This window comes from Syngnathus typhle, linkage group LG5 (assembly GCF_033458585.1).
Source record: "Syngnathus typhle isolate RoL2023-S1 ecotype Sweden linkage group LG5, RoL_Styp_1.0, whole genome shotgun sequence".
NCBI classification, from domain to species: Eukaryota; Metazoa; Chordata; class Actinopteri; order Syngnathiformes; family Syngnathidae; genus Syngnathus; species Syngnathus typhle.
In genome coordinates, this window is record NC_083742.1 from 807,623 (window position 1) to 830,650 (window position 23,028).

At 42.0% G+C, this 23,028-nt stretch overlaps 1 protein-coding gene across 11 annotated transcripts in view; it reads right to left on the reverse strand.

The window, feature by feature from the left end:
- The window catches only part of pias2 (protein inhibitor of activated STAT, 2), a 180,210-nt gene that overhangs the window by 107,998 nt on the left and 49,184 nt on the right, over positions 1-23,028 (reverse strand). Inside the window, exon 1 of one of the 11 annotated variants that reach the window (XM_061279705.1) lies at positions 4,665-4,930. The exons of 9 other annotated variants lie outside the window; for them this stretch is intronic. The gene's annotated coding sequence lies outside the window, so the exon portion shown is untranslated. Of the gene's footprint in view, positions 1-4,664; positions 4,931-23,028 lie in introns of those variants that run through there. One more of the 11 variants, XM_061279711.1, reaches the window with a different exon arrangement.

A 23,028-nucleotide genomic window follows, 5' to 3' on the forward strand; every position in this document is an offset into this window, starting at 1 on the left:
CATATTTGATTGAAATATTTTTCAGGCCAAATCATATTCCCCAGTTTATTTAAGTGCTATGAAACACATTGGCATCAGTTTCTTTTTTGCCAGACAGTTGCTTCTCTTAAGTTTTGATGTGAAAAGAGTATATACAGTGTGCAGAATTATTCGGCAAATATATAAAAAATATACTATATTTATGTTTATATATTTATAAATATATTTTTGAGGATAAACTTTGTTTTTCAACAACTACAGTGCTCTCGGTCAACCAAAATGTTAAACCTTAAACTTGAATATTTAAGAGAGTAAAAGTGGAATTCTGGCTTTCTTAGGAAAATGTCTGCATGCAAAATTATTAGGCAACTATACTGTATGTCTTGATCAATGGTGGTCAGGTGTCAGTCTCTTGTCTCTGGGCACTAAATACCTGGTACTTCTGGGGACTACAGATAGGTTGAAGTTCCAGAATATGGTAGCACTGGAGGATAATAGGGTCCTGGAAGCATTATGTTTGAGACTTCTCAAAAGTTTGTCTTTTGTCTTTTTTCCTTAAAGCCCATGTATCACTAATAAATTCTGTTTTACGTTGTACTTACAGTCAGTGTTCCATCTAAGTTGAGCAGCTGCGCAATTGCGCACTGGTCGCGCAGTCTATAACGCACAAGAAACTACATGCTGCCCACAAAATAAAATTTTGCATGAACTCATTGATTACTATCTAATGTTAGACGTAATCTAATCTAATTAAGTGGACGAATAGTTTTTCTGTGCCTTTTTGTAATGTAAATCAGTAATTGACAGGTGTCCAGCCAATGATATGATATGGTTCACTTACGCTACATAGCCAATTATAGCATTGAGAGTGCCTGAAAATGTGTCCTTCCCATTCGTGCCGTGCAGGGTAGCTAGCTAACAACAGCGTGGCGGAGTCAAGAGATACAAATGCTAAGTGAGCTAAACCCTTATCATGGCAAAACTAACGAGATTATTGGTGCTTGGTAAGATTATTGGTGCTTCGCTCCCCTCCTTGAAGGACATTTACACCTCCCATCTCACCCGCAAGGCGACCACGATTGTGAGTGATGTGAGTCACCCCGCTCACTCTTTGTTTGAGCTTCTGCCCTCTGGGAAGAGGTACAGGAGCCTGCGCTCCCGCACCACCAGATTCACCAACAGCTTCATTCTCCGGTATGTTAGGATCCTGAACTCTCTCCCCCCTTCTGCGTAGCGTCCTGTACTTTGCGCTATGCTTACTGTCTGCTGTACGCACACTGGCTCAGTTTTGCGCCTCTTATTTATTGGGTTATTTGTTTATTTATTCATCACTCATTTTATTTATTTATTATTTATTATTTATTGTTTGTGCCTTCTTGTTTTCATTTTGTGTCATCTACTTGTATGTTTATCGTGTACTGTGTCTCGTCACCATGGGATGGAGGAAACGGAATTTCGGTTTCTTTGTGTGTCTTGACATATGAAGGGATTGACAATAAAGCTGACTTTGACTTTTTGGACTTTTTGAGCAGCGACACATCCACTCGCCAAGCCAAAGCAACTAAGAGATGCGGCGGTTCTTTTCAGATGGAATGGCTGTCCGAGTGTGTGCAAATAAAAGAACAAAGGGTGAAACCGGGTGTGAGTTTCTCTTTTTTGAGTGCGAAAAGTCTACTATGCAAAACATGCAGTGAAGCCAAAGTGGCAGGCAAGTTTACGGAGGGGAAAATATGGACTGAAAACCTTGGCTACCTCAAGCGTCACACTCAGCAGAAATGTCATTTGAAAACTGTTGGAATTGTACAAAGACTCAAGATGGGACAGGGGATCGGTACACTATTGCGAGAGAGCGCAAAAGACAGACAGAAAAGGAACGAGCTGTCACACAAAACAAAATCCGACCCAGAGCAAGTTAAAGTTCTCATTGACAATATTTTATTTTTTTATTACCGTTTTTTTCCATGTACAATGCGCAAAATTTAACTAATGTATTGTCCTAAAATCTGGGGTGCACATTATACATTCAAATTCTTTTGAATTTTTTATTTTTATTTTTTTAAGAAAATCATGGTACAACAAAACCAACAACAGGACTGACCGACAAAGTCGTGGAACAAAAAGACAGGGTGACATTACCAAAGACAGGAACTGAAACCAAACAGACATCATGACAGTAACACATGCAATGATCCGACAATGAGCGAGGGGCAGACAGGACTTAAATACAAAACACGTTACATTGATTGAGGTGACACAGGAAGGGAGGGGCGACGCGAACAGAAACTATGGCAACCTAGACACATAGCAAAACTGGGGACGAGACATGACAAATCTCCCTCGAAATAAAACTTGAAATCACCTTTCTTCTTGTTTGTGTTCAATCGCGCATCGCATTCAGCCATCTTGCCCAACACACTTACTCAGTAAAATTCATAATTGACGACACATCGTTTGATGCGATGGTGCAATCCTTGATGGTGTGTTATTGTCAAATATTGTTTGTTTTTTAATCTTCATTGCGGACCGGACGTCATACGGAGGCAGTATGACTGCGCATGCGCACTATGGATCCGATGCGCAGAACGGATGCGCAAGACACGTCAGCTATATAAAGAGCGAGAGTTCAGTTTTCTTCCTATTAGTTTCAATTCACAGTTTAATTAGCAGTTTCAATCAGCAAATAACAAAATGCGTATTACAGGTAATATTTTATTTCACAACACTTTGCCTTGTTCCTTTCGTCTCTGCTGTTCACTTCAAACACGCTCCATACGAACGCAATGCTCTCGTATCAGACGCTTGCTTGATCACCTGCTCGTTTGCTGTCACAATGTACCCTACACAAATCCGAAACATTTGTTGCGACTCCGAGTCACGACGAGGGGCAAGTTTTGGTTTCCAAGGGTGTTTTTATTCCTCTTCAACTTCTCTCCCATACAGAGCCGCCTTTTTCACATGTCCCCACGCTTTTTTCACATGTCCGCACTGATTGCGGTGGTGCCTTTACGGGCAGTTGGTGAAATCAACGCCAACAAAAAAAAATACATCCAGCCTAGTCAGAGGCGTAGCCAAGCCGGGGCGAGCCAGGGTGGCGCCCCGGTTAGGACTCCCTGCGCCCCGGTTGAAAAATTTCGATTCTTCATTTTCATGCCGTTTTTTTCTTTCGGTTCTATGTGCGCGGTGTTATCCATTCACCGTTTGCCTCCCGGATCCGGATGTTGTTTTAGCGATCAGCGAACGCCGTGGGTGATGTCAGATTTTTTTTCCTGTGGACGTGCGCCCCTACTGGAAAAATTCTTGGCTATTCCTCTGAGCCTAGTTAAGACCATACCAAAGACTATAAAAATGGGACCCATTGCCTCCCTGTGTGTGTGATGATCATTGGGAATTAAAAAAATAAAATAAAATAAATTGGGTGCGTATTATACATGGGTACAGGCTTTTTTCCAGCATCAACATGCCATTTTTAGGGTGCGTATTAAACATGGGGGCGTATTATACACGAAAAAAAACGGTAATTAATAAATTAATCAATCTGGTGTTGCACACAGTGGTCCACAGTGAGCACAGAGAGCTTGAGTGTTTGCACAGACACTTTAGAGGGAACACTGCTTACAGTCGTATGCAAAAGTTTGGGAACCCCTGATCATTTTCAAGATTTTCCTTTATAAATCATTGGTTGTTCGGATCAGTAATTTCAGTTAAATATATCATACAGCAGACAAACCCAGTGAGATTGGAGAAGTGAAATGAAGTTCATAGGATTTACAGAAAGTGTGCAATGATTACCTAAACAAAAGTAGGCAGGTGCATGAATTTGGGCACCCCAACGGAAAAATGACATTTAGCTGTGGTCTATATAAAGTGGAACTGTGATGCTTTTGTCTGAATTCCTCGTTTTGGTACCATTACAGGTCCCTTTTTTCTACCGTAATTTTCGGACTATAAATCGCGTTTCTTTCATAGTTTGGGTGGGGAGACGACTCAGGATCGACTTAAATATGTTTTTTTTTTCAAAAGTTTTCACAAAAAAAAAGTGAAACCGCGATAAACGAACCGCAATGTAGCAAGGGATTACTGTAATTTGAATTTCAAGTGACGAAAGCAGTGCAACGTCGCGTCAGCAGCAGCTCGTCGAGTCAATCTTTGTCCTTTATGTAAACAACCGCCGCGCCGCTGACGCAGCGTCGCAACAACACGTGAGCAACAACAGGCTAAACGATAGGTATGCTAACGTGACATGAACACAAACTAAGAGCTGAGAACGGCCCTGACGTAAAATTCAGAGTTATTCAAAAAACTATTACATAAATAACACGTTAATAAAACCATCTGCGTCACTCCAATTCATTAAATCCATCAATCGTCCTTTGTCAACAATGCGTGCGCGCCGCTGATGGCTCTTGCACTTCAAAATATTCCACAGGCCCATATAACGATATATAAATTATATATCAAATAACTATTATATAAGCAATAATGTTATCAAACCATCTGTGCACTCTAAATCATTAAATCCATCGATCAAATTCCTCGTCCTTTGTCAACATCGCCGCGCGTGCGCCCTGACGTCAGCCTCGTCGTTATTCCACAGATCTACTATATAACTATATTGTAGCGTTAACAAAGTTGAAGGAAAGACGTGGGTTTGGTAAACGGCTCTTTATTTAACAAAACAAACTTACAGGCGTGTGGTGAAAGACAGCTCGGTAGAGTAGGACCGGGCGTGCGTAAAAGCATTGTCCGAGCCTCATCCACCGCCCCTGGACGAGTCGATCTTTGTCCTTTATGTAAACAACCGCCGAGCTGCTGACGGGCGACATTGCGTCGCGCTGCTGACGTCAGCATGCCCATTTCCCGTGACTCCCGCTTCAAGATGGTGGACAGGTCTGCACATTGTCAACCAGCTAAAGCGATCATCTAGTGTTTCTTTGTACCTCTATGAAGCCATATCCCAAAGTAGTAGTAGAAGAAGAAGGCGAGGCTGACGTCAGGGCGCACGCGCGGCGATGTTGACAAAGGACGAGGAATTTGATCGATGGATTTAATGATTTAGAGTGCACAGATGGTTTGACAACATTATTGCTTATATAATAGTTATTTGATATATAATTTATATATCGTTATATGGGCATGTGGAATATTTTGAAGTGCAAGAGCCGTCAGCGGCACGCACGCATTGTTGACAAAGGACGATTGATGGATTTAATGAATTGGAGTGACGCAGATGGTTTTATTAACGTGTTATTTATGTAATAGTTTTTTTAATAACTCTGAATTTTACGTCAGGGCCGTTCTCAGCTCTTAGTTTGTGTTTATGTCACGTTAGCATAGCTATCGTTTAGCCTGTTGTTGCTCATTCATGACTGTTCTTGGTGTTGGATTTTGTCAAATAAATTGCCTCCCAAAATGCGATTTATACTCCGGAGCGACTTATATATGTTTTTTTTCGCATTTTTGCGCATTTTATGGCTGGTGCGACTTACACTCCGGTGCGACTTTTAATCCGAAAATTACGGTACTTGTTCTGAGGTGCAGCTCAAAGCAATCAGTTTTGGTGCTCATGCAAATGAGATACTTCCCACCCCACACGCAGGGTGTACGCCTCCCTTTCGGGTCAACATATTTGTAGTTTTTTAAGCCGAGGTAGCGGCTACTTTATTTTATTTTTGGCTGAATAACAAAAATAACATGGAGAATTCTTAACACATACTGTAAATATGTTTTTAGAACACCTTTTATTATTATAACAATTATAATAACAAGGTACAAGTGTACATACTGTAAATATGTTTTTAGAACTGTTTTATTATTATAATGATTTTTCTATAACAAGGTATAACACTCTTAAATGTGTTTTTAGAACTCTTATTATTATAACAATTTTTTTATAAAAAGGTACAAGTAAACGCACTGCAATTGTGTGGTCACTCTCTGCCTTCTGCTGACGTGTGGGCAACTTTCGTGCCATAATTCCTCAATTTAAACGTTTTATTTTGAATTTTATTCTTTTTTAATTTGGGAAAAAAATCCGTGATGTACTGAAACCGCGATAAAGAAACCACGATGTAGTGAGGGATTACTGTAATTTCAACTGCAACTGACAACATCAGCGGCGCTGCTCACACGCGGCGTTGTTTACAAAAAGGATGAAGTATTTCATCAATGGATTTAATGATTTGGAGTGACAGATGGTTTGATACAGGTGTTATTTATGTTATAGTTATTTGGATAACTGTTAATGTTACGTCAGGCCCGTTCGCAGCTCCTTGTTTGTGTTTATGTCACGTTAGCATACCGTATCGTTTACCCTGTTGGTTCTGGTTCATGTCTGTTCTTGGTGTTGAAATTTGTCAAACAAATTTCCCCCAAAATGCGACTTATACTCCGGTGCGACTTATATATGTTTTATTTCCCTTTATTGTGCATTTTGTGGCTGATGCGACTTATACTCCGGAGCGACTTTTAGTCCGAAAAATACAGTACTCAAAATACACCGAGTACAGAGCGAAAACAGAGCGCACAGCTCCAAAATCAGCAGAAAGACTGACGCTAAGGTGATGAAAATGAGTGCATAGACGAAGTGAAATACAGTTTATTATCTTTGTCATTTCAAGCTTGCCGCTCTACTGTGTCCATCGTTTTCATATAGTGAAGGAACTCAACCATCAACGAAACAAAGGCTTTTGGCAAATTCTTCTCTGACAAAATATTTCTGAAATACTTGAACAAGCAGGACTTTGCCCATAGACGTGGAAGCCAGGGCTGTGGACTCGGTTCGGACTCGGTCGGACTCGGTCATTTTTGCCGGACTCGGACTCTGTGCTGATTTTGACCGAGTCCACTGAGTCCGACAATAAAAAAAAGAGGCAAGACGCAGCCAGAGAGTGTCAGGTTACAGTCAGCGCGGTAGGAGTTGGAAGAAGCAGTAAAAACTCCACCAAACTCGTTGTAATGACCCGTGATATATGTTATATCCTTACTATTTTCCAGGTTCTTAGATAGCAAGAATAGGTCGGACAGGTAGGTTGTTTGTCTCGGTGTGCCCTGCGATTGGCTGGCAACCGGTTCAGGGTGTCCCCCGCCTACTGCCCGATGACGACTGGGATAGGCTCCAGCACGCCCGCGACCCCCGTGGGGACTAAGCGGTTCAGAAAATGGATGGATGGATGGATGTTTGAGCGTGCCAAACAAGTTATTTGACTTCGATAAAACACACCCTGTGTTCAACATTTAGGTGACTAACAACACTCAGGACATGTGAAAAATGGCAAAAAAAAAAAAAAAACTTTTCACTTTTATACACTGCGGTATCTTGAAGAAAAAAACAACAACAAAAATACTATTTTGAAACACTACTATGGCTGCTGCTTATTCTGGCTGTGTTGCTTGTGACTATTATGAGCTTTAGTAGGATTGCACGCTAGGGCTCTAAACCCAATCAATCAGCATTTAAATTCAATTCTTCTGACATTTTGCTCACCAAAAACAAGTTGTAATGAACGTGAACTTTTAATGCATTTTATTCAGAAGGTTACTTTGAACCCCGAGGCTTAAATGGCGCCGTTGTAGTGGGTTGACATAATTCACCCGGAACCTAAGTTCACGTTACAGAGTTCCGGTGGGACAGTTTACACGTGTGGGACTTTCCTGTTTAGAGTAGGGTGTGTTAGGATCGTAAAGGGAAAAGAGTTTTTTACAGCCTCCGGGGCGCTCTAGCAGGAAGCAAGAGCGAGACAGACGAAGAAAGAGATAATGCGCCGAACAAGACGTGCTAGTTTGTCAAGACGGGTGCGTCACTCTTTTCTTTATTTTGTGGCCCCGTCGACTCTGGAGCGAAACGTGTCGCTCGCTAGTTTAATGTAATTTAGCGCTTCGTGCATGAATAAAATTACCATGAACAGACCCTCATCACACTCGAAGAAATGCATAAAAGCGACGACGAAAGAGAGACTGAGTGAGGCGAAGGATATCTAACGCTATTCCAATCGGACGCTGAGGAGGAAGGCTTCGCCATTGCACAGGAGGAAGATGAAGACGATGAAGCTCTTTTTTTACATTTACTGGTATGTTTTTTAACGAGCCTTGTTGGTGCTGTACTACCGTCTTGCTGCTGTGTTACCGCCGCGTCTCAGTGCCTATTAGTCTTGTGTTACTTCCGTGTTGCTGCGGTATGACTGCCGCGGCACGGGCAGTGTTTGGAAAGAAATGTTAAGGTATGTTATTAAAACTTTAAAAAAGCTTTCTGTGTCCAGTCTTTCTTTGTTAATAACTCGCGTGCACTTCCTTGTTGCTGCGGTACTACTGCTGCGTCACAGGCAATGTTTAGAAAGACATGTTAAAGTATGTTGTTAAAACTTTAAAAAGGCTTTCTGTGAACGGTCTTTCTTTGTAAAAAACGCGTGTGCACGTGCGGTTTATAGTCCGGTGCGGCTTATATAAGAAAAAAACTAAAATACCCCCCAATTTTAGCTGGTGCGGCTAAAATAAAATAAAATGGATGGATGGATGAATGATGATCACAATTAAGTATAAAGTCTCCTTTGTAATATATACTCCTTGTAGCCTGTACCCAAAAAGAGGAGTTTGTTTGCATCGAGGTTTATGCAAAGAGCTCACGTAATTATATTGTTGCGTTTTGGTGAAGTGAATGAGTGTTCCGTATGTACGACTGGTCTTTGAATGCACCCCGCTTCAATGGCAGAACGCGGATGGCATCAAATGAGAATAATCCTTTATAAAAATTAAAATTGACTGACGCAAACGTGAGTTCATGTTTTTATTGAAAACAACATAGTGCTGACGCCGTACGACACGGGTTTTTCGCTTTCCAAATAAGGGGTCGTCACTAATTATTTGTGTTTAGATAAATGTCTGAGCTATAATGGTGTAATTAATGATTAAAACTTGAAAGTATCTGTTTATTGTATTGGTTTATATGTTTAATAAAGACAACGCCATCACAAAACTGTTGTAATTATTTAGATTTTGATCTAAATTAGCCTTGAATAAAGACTAAGCAGTCACATGAATTAACAGAAAAAATGGACAGCCGGACTCGGACTCATGGTCAAGAGACCGGACTCGGTGCAAAAATCCGACCGAGTCCAAGGCCCTGGTGGAAACACTGCTTGAAATATGAAATTTGACCAGGCACTTCTTTGAGTTTCTGATGTTGATTGATTGAAACTTTATTGATCCCCGGGGGTTGAGAAATTCATTCCGTTTTTGATGTTGGGGACCAGGCACTTCTTTGAGGTTCTGATGTTGGGGGATGGTGCAATTATTTGTGTGGATTGATGCATCCAACAACAGAACATTTTTATCTCTCCACTTCGACATCTTGAGTTGTTTGGAATACAAAAGTCTTTCAGACTTAATAAACATGACGGATTGGTAATAAACATGGCAGATTCGCAAATGTTTATTACTCGGATTTCTGTTTGGCAACACCCATTACCTTGTTTGGTTTGTCCCGCCCCAACGGATGTGATGTAATAGATAAATATGTCTATGTAATAGAAAACGGCGAAATCTGAACGGCGTAAAAAATAGCCCCCTAAACAGATCATAAAAGTATCTCTGTAGCACCTGGAGGGATAGATGACACTTTTCTACGCTCCTGGATACTCCAAATACACCAGAAAATGATTTTAAAAGCAAAACAAGTCGATTTCCCATGATATGTGCCCACTTTTCTTGCGAAATTGTTGACTATTTGCAATGAAACATTTGATGGTTCTGTGGTCACCCCCCCAATATCTTAGCAATTTCAAGAATGCTGCATCCCTTTGAAAGACCTACAATTTTTGACTTTTCAGAGTCACTTTAATCGCTTTTTTGCCCCATTTTGCCTGAGGAAATCAAGCTGCCTATTAATTATGCACACTGTGGTAAATTGCAAACATGAGCAAACTACGGCCCGCGGGCCACATCCGGCCCACGGGGCCATTTAATCCGGCTCGCAAAATCAGAATTCTTTTTATTATTAAACATTTTTTGGGTCATTTTCTCTGCAATTACTATGTTTCCCCAGTAGATGGGAAAGCGCCCGCCCGCGAATTTACTCCCAGAAGCTGTGTCAGAAAGCTCGGAGTACACTCACAATTGTGTGTACGTACTAAGTAGTACGGACCCCGCGCACTCCGCGCTCTATTTCCATCAATGCCGAATTTCGAGTGTGGGCTGTGACGTCAGCATTCTCGTTATTCGCGCGGTGAGCTTTCAGATACAGTTTTACGCTAATGCCACCCACAAACCATCCCCTGGAATCCTTCCATTAAAATGAGTTTCCCGAGGAAAAGAAAGGTTAACACTGAGTTCCGAATGTTAAAAAAGACCGGACAATTTGGCTCAACAAACCCCGTCACAGATCTAGGTTAACGAACCACCACCTCGGCTCTATCCTAAGAATTACCACAACAAATTTTACTCCAGACCATGATGCACTAGCAAAAAAGGGAGACCAACAGATGTACTTAGATGTACGTATTCTTTCACTGATTCTTCAAGATGATGTATTTGGTCAGAATGTTTGCCGTTTGATGTGATTTCGCCTCATTAGAGAAACATCTTTCATAAATCTGACCTGCAGGCGCTGAAGTGATGGAAATATTATTCATAATAAGTGTCGTATTTAATGAGAATCACTGATACATAGTAGTTTTTGGGTAAAATATTTTTTTAATGCTGTTAATAAATGCATTTGTTTTCAAAAAGCTTATTTTGATTATCCATGCTTTACTACTTACTAAAAGTAAAGACCTTTTATGCAATGACCTTTACATGTCATTCCTATTACTTCACACAAACACTAAATCCATCTGCTCCTGGTTCGGTCCCCCGGTCAAAATCTAGAACCCAATTCGGCCCGCAAGTCAAAATGTTTGCCCACCCCTGGTATAGGGTGTTGATCTACTGAGGTCCCACCATCCCTCATAACACAAATAACCTGATTATATTTGTTGATTTTGGCAAGTACATAAACAATATACTAATTACAGATTAATTTCACATTTGTTTGACATGACTTGACGAAAAGGGAAACATGAGGAAGCAATTATGCATATCTAGTCCCGTCCCGATTACAACGAAGGAATCACTACCAGGCACACAATTTAAATGTTTACAGTGCAACTATATACCACCATATACCATAAAGAGAAAAAACAAACTGATTTGTTCAGTATAACATGATTTGAATGTAGCTGTAACAAATTAACTGGAAGTTTGAATAAAAAGTTGAAAAGAACAGAAATTTGACTAGTATAACATGATTTCAGCGCCTTTGTGTTTTAGGATGAACAGCAGAGACCAAAGGAACAAGGCAAAGTGTTGTGAAATAAAATATTACCTGTAATACGCATTTTGTTATTTGCTGATTGAAACTGCTAATTAAACTGTGAATTGAAACTAATAGGAAGAAAACAACTCTCGCTCTTTACATAGCTGACGTGTCTTGCGCATCCGTTCTGTGCATTTTATTTCACAACACTTTGCCTTATTCCTTTCTTCTCTGCTGTTCACTTCAAACACGCTCCATGCGACCGCAATGCTCTCGTATCAGACGCTTGCTCGATCACCTGCTTGTTTGCTGTCCCGTGCGCGCACGGAGCGCGGTGGTGCGTTTACGGGCAGTCGGAGAAATCAATGCCAACAAAAAAAATTACATCCAGCCTAGTTAAGACCATACCAAAGACTATAAAAATGGGACCCATTGCCTCCCTGCGTGTGTGACGATCATTGGGACTTAAAAAAAAAAAAAAAAGAAATTAATTTTTTTTTGTACCCATGTATAATGCGCACCCCAGATTTTAGGACAATAAATTAGTTAGATTTTGCGCACTATACACGGAAAAAAACGGTATGTGTGCAGACTAAGACCTTCTGCACGTACAACAACGACAAACCTTGGTTTACACCGAACCTCAGGAGGCTGCGCAAAGTCAAGGAGGAGGCCTACAGGAGCGGCGACCGCGAGCTGTTCAGGCAGACCAGAAACACACTGAACCGAGAGGTCAGGAAAGCCAGGAGGTGTTACGGGGAGAACCTGAAGAGACACCTCTCTGCTAATCCTGATCCCTCAACGGTGTGGAAAGGTCTGCAGAGCATCACGGGCTACAAGAAACGAACCCCCCGTCCTGTGGAGAGCCCAAGACTTGCTAACCAGCTAAACAAGTTCTACTGCAGGTTTGATCGGTCTTCCCACACAACGGGGCCTCCTGCAGCACAATCTACATACTCACCTCTCCCCACAACTGCTCTGTTCACACCTCTATCATCGTTGTCACCCAGTCACTCTCTTGCAGAGGCTGCGCCCACACTCCAGGTCCGCGAGGAGGAAGTTAAGTTAAGTTAAAGTTAAAGTCCCAATGATCGTCACACACACATTTGGGTGTGGTGAAATTTGTCCTCTGCATTTAACCCATCCCCATGTGATTTTAATCCATCCCCTGGGGGAGAGGGGAGCAGTGAGCAGCAGCGATGCCGCGCTCGGGAATCAGTTGGTGATCTAACCCCCCAATTCCAACCCTTAATGCTGAGTGCCAAGCAGGGAGACAATGGGTCCCATTTTTATAGTCTTTGGTATGACCCGGCCGGGGTTTGAACCCACAACCTTCCAGTCTCAGGGCGGACACTCTACCACTAGGCCACTGAGCTGGTACAGTGCGCCAGATATTCCGGAAACAAAAGACCAGGAAGGCACCGGGCCCAGACGGCGTGTCACCTTCCTGCTTTAAAGTCTGCGCTGAGCAGCTGGCGCCCACCTTTGCACGGATCTTCAACCGTTCTCTGTAGCTGTGTGAGGTGCCCTCATGCTTCAAGAGCTCCACCATCATTCCAGTGGCCAAGAAGCCCGCCATCACAGGTTTGAATGACTATAGACCTGTCGCACTGACATCTGTGGTCATGAAATCGTTCGAGAGGTTAGTGCTGAACCACCTGAAGGAGGTCACGGGCACCCTGCTTGACCCCCTCCAATTTGCCTACCGGGCAAACAGGTCAGTGGATGATGCGGTCAACATGGGACTGCACTACATCCTGCACCACCTGGACACCCCAGGAACGTACGCTAGGATCCTGTTCGTGGACTTCAGCTCGGCGTTCAACACCATCGCTCCTGACATCCTCCAACAGAAGCTCATCCACCTTGCGGTGCCTGCCTCCACCTGTCAGTGGATCACCAGGTTCCTGACCAACAGGAGACAGCGTGTGAGGCTGGGGGGCATCACATCTGACACCCGGACCACCAACACTGGAGCCCCTCAGAGGTGCGTCCTCTCTCCACTGCTCTTCTCTCTCTACACCAATGATTTCTCCTCAAGTGACTCTCTTGTGAAGCTCCTGAAGTATGCAGACGACACCACTCTCATCGGACTGATCCAGGACGGTGATGAGACTGCGTACAGACAGGAGGTGGAGCGGCTGGTCCACTGGTGCAGTCAAAACCATCTGGAGCTGAACCCGCTCAAGACCGTGGAGATGACAGTGGATTTCAGGCGAGACCCTTCACCACTTTTACCCCTCACTTTCCGCAGTAATACTATTCCCTCCACAGACACCTTCAAGTTCCTGGGAACCACAATCTCTCGGGACCTGAAATGGACCGGCCACATAGACTCTGTCCGGAAGAAGGCCCAGCAGAGGCTTTACTTCCTGAGACAGCTCAAGAAGTTCAACCTGCCGCGAGAGCTTCTGAAGACCTTCTACACTGCCATCATCCAGTCTGTCCTCTGCACCTTCATCACTGTCTGGTTTGGATCGGCCTCCAAACAAGACAAGCACAGACTACAACGGACAATCAGAACTGCAGAAAAGATCATTGGAATCAACCTCCCATCTATCCAAGACTTGTACCTGTCCAGGACCAGGAATCGTGCAAGGAACATCTCTACAGACCCTTCTCACCCAGGTTGCAGTCTGTTTGAACTACTCCCCTCCGGACGGCGTTATAGAGCTCGGTACGCCAAAACCAGCAGACAGAGACAGCTTCTTCCCCCAGGCTGTTGCTCTGATGAACTCACACCACTCACAGAGTCTCAGAGACATTACTGTGCAATAACATCCTGCTCTTCACACCTTTTTGAATTTGTCTACACTGTTTTTGCCATTATTCATATGTACTTAATGTTGTTAGTCACCTTAATGTTGAACAGAGGGTGTGTTTTTACCGAAGTCAAATTCCTTGTTTGGCACGCTCAAACATGGCGAATAAAAAAGACTCTTGAATCTCTTGAATCTTGATAGCGTGTGGCTCATAATGTAGTGCTTATTCCTGGATGTTCAAACATCCACATTCCCCTGAATCTGAGGTGGTTTTGTCTTAGTCTGAATAGAGGTATTCTTATTTGTGGGGGGTTTTGCCAAATGCTATGAATTTTGTTTTTGTGAGGTTTAATGACAGCCTGTTGATATCGCACCATATTTGGAGGTTTGACAATTTACAAATCAACCAATGTGTGTAAATGTTTTCCTTAACAATGTATACTGAATTCATCCGTGAACATGACTAGTTTGAGTTTATTGCATACATTGATTATGTCATTTAATTGCAATATGAACAATTTAGGCCCTAGGGCCGACCCTTGTGGGACCCCACAAGTAATTTTCAGACAACGTGATCGGGAACTTCCAATTTGTAAAAACTGTGGCCTATTATTTAGATAGCTTTTCATAGATTGTAATAATTTTCCCAGTATTCCATATCTACCGTATTGGCCAGAATATAAGACAACCCTAATTATAAGACGACCCCCTCTTTCTCAAGACTCAAATTTGAAAAAATACTTTTTGCAAGCCAATTTTAATTTTTATACAGAAAATAATTACAGTCCCGTAACTTTCAGACTATAAGTCGCGTTTTTTTTCATAGTTTGGGTGGGGGGGCGACTTATAATAAGGAGCGACTTATATGTGTTTTTTTTTCAAAAAAATTCCCAAAAAAAAGTGAAACCGCGATAAACGAACCGCGATGTAGCAAGGGATTACTGTAATTTGAATTTCAAGTGACGTCAGCAGCGCGACGCGGCGGTTGTTTACATTAGGGATGGGCGATACCAATGATTTTGGAATCGATCCGATACCAAGTATTTCCTACCCAAAATACCCGATATTCAATCCGATATCGATACCGGAAGTGTAATTCCCCGCCAAGAAAACAATTTAAATGCAGTGGCATTCTTGCTCTTGGAGAGTCATCTATTGAATTTTGTAGAAAAAAGTATCACGTCATGTACATGAATTATTAACCTTTTTAGACATTAGTGCATTAGTGGAAGATGCATATTAATAGTATAACTTTAATAAAAAGGAGCTATTCTTTACTTTTTTCTCTCTCTCTCTCTGTTGTTGGGAAAAAGTTTTGTCTTTTAGTATAATCTAAAAAGAGACATGGTACCAACAGAGATGCAGGGCTTAATCGTCATGAGCAGCAAAACTATCAATTTGTAAAGCCACTGGATACTTACATTTAATATTGTAATACTTTAGTGTTGTTTATAGGAAGTGGAGTTACAAATAAAACGTATGGCGTTCTACCACAAATTGAAAAGGGGAAAACTTTATTTATAAATGACTGACTAAAGCGTAGTAATTATTGCTTCAAATAGCACATCAACCACAAATGCTTACGATTTTTGGTTAGCACCTGATACCTGGATATGTCCTGCCTTTCTGAAACGCTGCTTCTAAGGTACTTTGGTACCTTAGCCTCGGTGTGGCTGCAGGGTTTTCCGTCGCTGCCTTAGTGTCTGCGGCACGTTTCAACTGCAGCTCTTCATGAACCGTGGGGTGAATTTTGCTTAAATGTTTTGTCAAGTTTGTGGTGTTGCCACAATATTTAATTGTTTTGTGACATATTTCACATTTTGCCTCGTTGTTATTAAGTAAAATAAAATATCCCCAAACCAGACTTCTCTTGCGTTCGGACTGGGCCGCCGCCGTGCCCATGCTTGTTTGTGTTTGTTTGGATTGGAACGGGGGGGGGGGGGGGGGGGGGCGGAGGAGGAGGGCTTGGCTTGTGAGAAAAGGGGGCGGGAGCAGAGCAGGACACGCCGGTGCAGCAGGCGGAAGGAAAAGTAGTGCTAGCATGAGTGCAAGTCGTCAAATTGGAGCAGAAAAAAAATGAGGAAAAATATAATTAAATAATTGTAAGTATCGATATTTTAGCTAGGGAGATCGATACTCAAAAATGAGCAGCCTGGATCGATATATCGATATTTTGGTATCGATCCGCCCATCCCTAGTTTACATAAAGGACAAAGATTGATCACAGGATGACGAAGATGACGAAGGACCCCACGTACTACCGGCATCATTAGCGGACGAAGAGTTTGAAAGATTTGGAGTGACACAGAAGGTTTGAAAACCATTTTGGCTTTTACGCACGCCCGGTGCTATTCTATGGAGCTCTCTTTCACTTCCATGGATGGAAGTCTGGGGCCAGCGCCTGGCCGGGTGGCTGTCCGGGGACGGTGGATAGGGCTAGGTCATGGCTTTTACGCACGCCCGGTCCTATTCTATGGAGCTCTATTCCACTTCCGTGGCTGAAAGTCCACGGCGCCACACGCCTGGAAGTTTGTTTTGTTAAATGAAGAGCCGTTTACCAAACCCACGTCTTTCCTTGAACTTTGTTAACGCTACAATATAAGTTATATAGTAGATCTGTGAAATAACGAGGCTGACGTCGGGGCGCACGCGCGGCCTTATTTACAAAGGACGAGGAATTTCATCCATGGATTTAATGATTTAGAGCTCACAGATGGTTTGATAATACTATTGCTTGTATAATAGTTACCGTTTTTTTCCGTGTATAGTGCGCAGAATTTAACTAATTTATTGTCCTAAAATCTGGGGTGCGCATTATACATGGGTACAAAAAAAAATTAATTTTTTTTCTTTTTTTTTTTTTTTTTTTTAAAGAAAGTCATGGTACAACAAAACCAACAACAGGACTGACCGACAAAGTCGTGGAACAAAAAGACAGGGTGACATTACCAAAGACAGGAACAGAAAGCAAACAGACATCATGACAGTAACACATGCAAGTATCCGACGGTGAGCGAGGGGCAGACAGGACTTAAATACAAAAAACGTTACATCGATTGAGGTGACACAGGAAGAGAGGGGCGACGCAAACAGAAACTATGGCAACCTAGACACATAGCAAAACTGGGGACGAGACATGACAAATCTCCCTCGAAGTAAAACTTGAAATCACCTTTCTTCTTGTTGGTTGTCAATCGCGCATCGCATTCAGCCATCCTGCCCAACACACTTAGTAAAATTCATAATTGACGACACATCATTTGATGCGATGGTGCAATCCTTGATGGTGTGTTATTGTCAAATATTGTTTGTTTTTTAATCTCCATCGCGGACCGGACGTCATACGGAGGCCGCCATTACAGATGCGCAGAACGGTTGCGCAAGACACGTCAGCTATATGAAGAGCGAGAGTTCAGTTCTCCACCTATTAGTTTCAATTCACAGTTTAATTAGCAGTTTCAATCAGCAAATAACAAAATGCGTATTACAGGTAATATTTTATTTCACAACACTTTGCCTTGTTCCTTTCGTCTCTGCTGTTCACTTCAAACACGCTCCATACGACCGCAATGCTCTTGTATCAGACGCTCGCTCGATCACCTGCTACGTAGTTTGCTGTCTGTCACAATGTACCCTACACAAATCCGAAACATTTGTTGCGGCTCCGAGTCACGACGAGGGGCAAGTTTTGGTTTCCAAGGGTGTTTTTATTCCTCTTCAACGTCTCTCCCATACAGAGCCGCCTTTTCCCGTCCGCACGCCTCTTTCCCGTGGTGCGTTTAGGGGCAGTCGGAGAAATCACCGCCAACAAAAAAAATGACATCCAGCCTAGTTAAGACCATACCAAAGACTATAAAAATGGGACCCATTGCCTCCCTGCGTGTGTGACGATCATTGGGACTTAAAAAAAAATAATAATAAAAAAAAAAAAAATTCATAAAAATTGGGTGCGTATTATACATGGGTACAAGCTTTTTTCCAGCATCAGCATGCCATTGTTAGGGTGCGTATTATACATGGGGGCGCACTATACACGGAAAAAAACGGTATTTGATATCTAATTTCTATATTGTTATATGGGCCTGTGGAATATTTTGAAGTGCAAGCGCCGTCAGCGGCTCGCACCCATTGTTGACAAAGGACGATCGATGGATTTAATGATTTGGAGTGACACAGATGGTATGATAACATTATTGCTTATATAATAGTTATTTGATAAATACCGTTTTTTCCGCCCTATAAGGCGCACCTAAAAACCTAAATTTTTATCAAAAGTCCGGTGCGCCTTATATATGGATCAATTGATGAATTTGTTGATCCATACTGGTTGCACACAGTGCTCTGCCAAAATGTTTTAGTACGTTTTAGTACGACTAGTAAATTACAAGGTTGCATCGCTTCCCAACATTACGGTAACTGTAGTCAGGGGGCGTCACCGAATAGCTGTTGTACCCGCGAGGCTATTTCATTTCAAAATAGGCTGCTCCGTTAATGTTTCGAGTAAATTTACAGATCGATATGGAAGGGAAACATGGGTAAGTAGTACCAATGCGTTAGATCGAACTTTAGTCAGTTCCGATCATTTTATAGGAGATCGTTTGAGAAACGCGATTGTTTACACTTTGCTGAGGCTCATGGGATATTGCGAGCTGAGGCTCATGGGATTTTGCGGATGGCTAATGCTATAACGATAGCTCCTATACGCAGCAAGCTATTTCATGTCAAAATAGGCTGCTCTGTTAACGTTTCGAGTACTTTTACTGTCTGAACTGTCTGAATGCACACTGGCTCTTATTATTTATTATTTGTTATTACTCTTATTTATTGTTTGTGCCTTTTTGTTTATGATGTTTTTTACTTTTGCGCTATGCTTGCTGGCTCCGTTATTTATTGTGTTATCTGTTTATTTATTATTTATTCATCACTCTTACTATTGATTGTTTGAATTTTTGCCTTCTTGTTTTTATATTGTGTCGCGTACATGTATGTCTATCGTGTTATGTGTCTCGTCACCGTGGGATAGAGAAAAACGTAATTTCGGTCTCTTTGTGTGTTGTGACATGTGGAGAGATTGACAATAAAGCTGACTTTGACTTTGACTTGACTTTGACTAAATCTACGGATCGATATGGAAGGGAATCATGGGTAAGTACCGTTTTTTTGCATGTATAATGCGCAAAATTTAACTAATTTATTGTTCTAAAATCTGGGGTGCGCATTATACATGGGTACAATTTTTATTTATTTTTTTTTTTTTTTTTTGAAGAAAATCATGGTACACCAATTTTTGAAGAAAATCTTGTCACGGATGGAGTGTGGAAAGGAGCAGGGCGACCAAGTGCAGCTTGGACCGGGGTTCATTGGAGGAACTAAAAACACAGACTTGGTAAACTCACATAACTCTCTAACAAAACCAACAACAGGACTGACCGACAAAGACGTGGAACAAAAAGACAGGGTGACATTACCAAAGACAGGAACAGAAACCTGTGTTATTGTCAAATATTGTTTGTTTTTTAATCTCCATCGCGGACTGGACGTGATACGGAGGCAGTATCACTGCGCATGCGCACTATGGATCCGATGCGAATAGTCCTCTTCTCTTCTTGACTGACAATGAATGTGATAGTTTAATACATTCAGCAAATAACAAAATGCGTATTACAGGTCGGTCATATTTTATTTCACAACACTTTGCCTTGTTCATTTCGTCTCTGCTGTTCACTTCAAACACGCTCCGTACGGACGCAATGCTCTTGTATCAGACGCTTGCTCGATCACCTGCTCGTTTGCTGTCACAATGTACCCTACCCAAATCCGAAACATTTGTTGCGGATCCGAGTCACAACGAGGGGCAAGTTTTGGTTTCCAAGGGTGTTTTTATTCCTCTTCAACTTCTCTCCCATACAGAGCCGCCTTTTTCACATGTCCGCACGTCACCTAACGGATCGCGGTGGTGCCTTTATGGGCAGTCGGAGAAATCAACGCCAACAAAAAAAATACATCTAGCCTATTGAAGACCATACCAAAGACTATAAAAATGGGACCCATTGCCTCCCTGCTTGGCACTCAGCATTAAGGGTTGGAATTGGGGGGTTACATCACCAAATGATTCCTGAGCGCGACGCCGCTGCTGCTCACTGCTCCCCTCTCCCCCAGGGGATGGATCAAAATCACACGGGGGTGGGCCAAATGCAGAGGACAAATCTCACCACACCCAGATGCGTGTGTGACAATCATTGGAACTTAAAAAATAAATAAATAAATAAATAAATAAATAAAATCAAAATAAAAAATTGGGGTGCGTATTATACATGGGTACAGGCTTTTTCCCAGCATCAACATGCCATTTTTAGGGTGCGTATTATACATGGGGGCGCATGATACATGGAAAAAAACGGTAGTACCAATGCTGCTCTGTTAATGTTTCGAGTAAATCTACGGATCGATATAGAAGGGAAACATAGGTAAGTAGTAGGGGTGTAACGATTCATCGATACACATCGATTACTCGATATAATGCTCTTGGCATCGATGCTAAACGTGTTTGACCTCGGACATTAGACGCGACTTTATTTTGAAATCCAGTTCATTGTTGCTTGCGTCCTCTTTCCGGGAGCAGTGAGCGACGTGTTGTGAGCAGAGCAGGCACGTAAAAGGGGAGTCGACAACTAGTACGCGGCTCCTGGGCTGGTGCTATGGCTAGTGTCCAAAAATACGAGAAAATTTGCTCCCCTTTAGGCTTCAAGTCATTCGTTTGGAAGCACTTTGGATTCCAAAGACAAGATGGCTCAACGGGCAAGACACGTGCAGTTTGTAAATCCTGCCATGGGGTGATCAAATATTCAGGGACCACAAATCTCTATATTTATATTTAAAGAAAAAACACGACATCAAAGTTCAGTGTTAAAATAAGCACTTTGTATACTACAATACTCTTGTAATTTCCTAAATAAAGAGTTTGCAGTACCTTGTTGATTTTGCGTATGAATTGTTATAAATCAGGATATTGTTCTATATTTTTTATTAAAAAAAAAAAAAAACGACCGTAGAGCACTATATCGCGATGTATCTTGAATGAATCACAGCAGGCTTTAAGATATCGGCAAATATCGTATTGTGATTCTTTGTATCGATATGATATCGTATCGTGACAAAACCCGTGATTTACACCCCTAGTAAGTAGTACCAATGCGTTAGATCCAACTTTAATCAGTTCCGATCGTTTTATACGAGATCGTTTGAGAAACGCGATTGTTTACACTTTGCTGAGGCTCATGGGAGATTGCGAGCTGAGGCTCATGGGTTTTTGCGGATGGCTAATGCTATAACGATAGCTGCTATACGCAGCAAGCTATTTCATGTCAAAATAGGCTGCTCTGTTAATGTTTCGAGTAAATCTACGGATCGATATGGAAGGGAAACATAGGTAAGTAGTACCAATGCGTTAGATCGAACTTTAGTCAGTTCCAATCATTTTATAGGAGATCGTTTGAGAAACGCGATTGTTTACAGAAGGCTCGTTGGTTATTGGCTAGTGGGTGCATACCGCAACCCTAGTCAACCTCAGTTTGTTGCAGTATAGCTTCTATTTTATGCGGCTTATAGTCCGGTGCGCCTTATATATTGGCAAAGTTTTAAAATGGGCCGTTCATTGAAGGTGCGCCTTATGACCCGGTGCGCCTAATAGGGCGCAAAATACGGTAATTTATATATCGTTATATGGGCCTGTAGAATATTTTGAAGTGCAAGCGCCGTCAGCGGCGCGCACCCATTGTTGACAAAGGACGATCGATGGATTTAATGAATTGGAGTGACACAGATGGTTTTACACCAGCTCAGTGGCCTAGTGGTAGAGTGTCCGCCCTGAGACTGGAAAGTTGTGGGTTCAAACCCCGGCCGGGTCATACCAAAGACTATAAAAATGGGACCCATTGCCTCCCTGCTTGGCACTCAGCGTTAAGGGTTGGAATTGGGGAGTTAGATCACCAAATGATTCCCGAGCGCGGCATCGCTGCTGCTCGCTGCTCCCCTCTCCCCCAGGGGATGGAATAAAATCACACGGGGATGGGTTAAATGCAGAGGACAAATTTCACCACACGCAGATGTGTGTGTGACGATCATTGGGAATTTAATCTTTAATCTTATAAACGTGTTATTCATGGAATAGTTATTTGAATAACTCTGAAATTTACGTCAGGGCCATTCTCAGCTCTTCGTTTGTGTTTGTCACGTTAGCATACCTATCATTTAGCCTGTTGTTGCTCGTTCATGACTGTTCTTGGTGTTGGATATTGTCGAATAAATTGCCGCCCAAAATGCGACTTATACTCCGGAGCGACTTATATATGTTTTTTTTCTTCACTTTTTTGGGCATTTTATGGCTGATGCAACTTGTACTCCGGAGCGACTTACAGTCCGAAAATTACGGTACATCTGAAACAAATGATTATAACAATATATTCGAGAGAAAGAGCATGTTATTTTGCCTCATTCAAATAATGCAAAACCTGTCTATCACATCTTAATATCTGAACATTTAAAGATGTAAACTAAAGTGCAATCACATTTGTAAATGAATGGCTTCTGGTTTTTGAAATGTAAATAAACCAATTTACTGTGATAAAACAACAAAATTGCAATAACTGCATTAACCATCAAAGTGAAGCCTAACTGTAACTACCGTAATTTTCGGACTATAAGTCGAGGAGCTGAGAACCGGCCTGACGTAACATTCAGAGTTATTTAAAAAAACTATTACATAAATAACACATTTATAAAACCATCTGTGTCACTCCAATTCAATAAATCCATCGATCGTCCTTTGTCAACAGTGCCGTGTGCCGCACCGCAGTATAAATTATTCCACAGGCCCATACAACGATATATAAACTATATGTTATATAACTATCACATAAACAACAATATTATCAAACCATTTGCGTCACTCCAAATCATTAAATCCATCGATCAAATTTCTCGTTTTTTATCGATCGCCCCTTG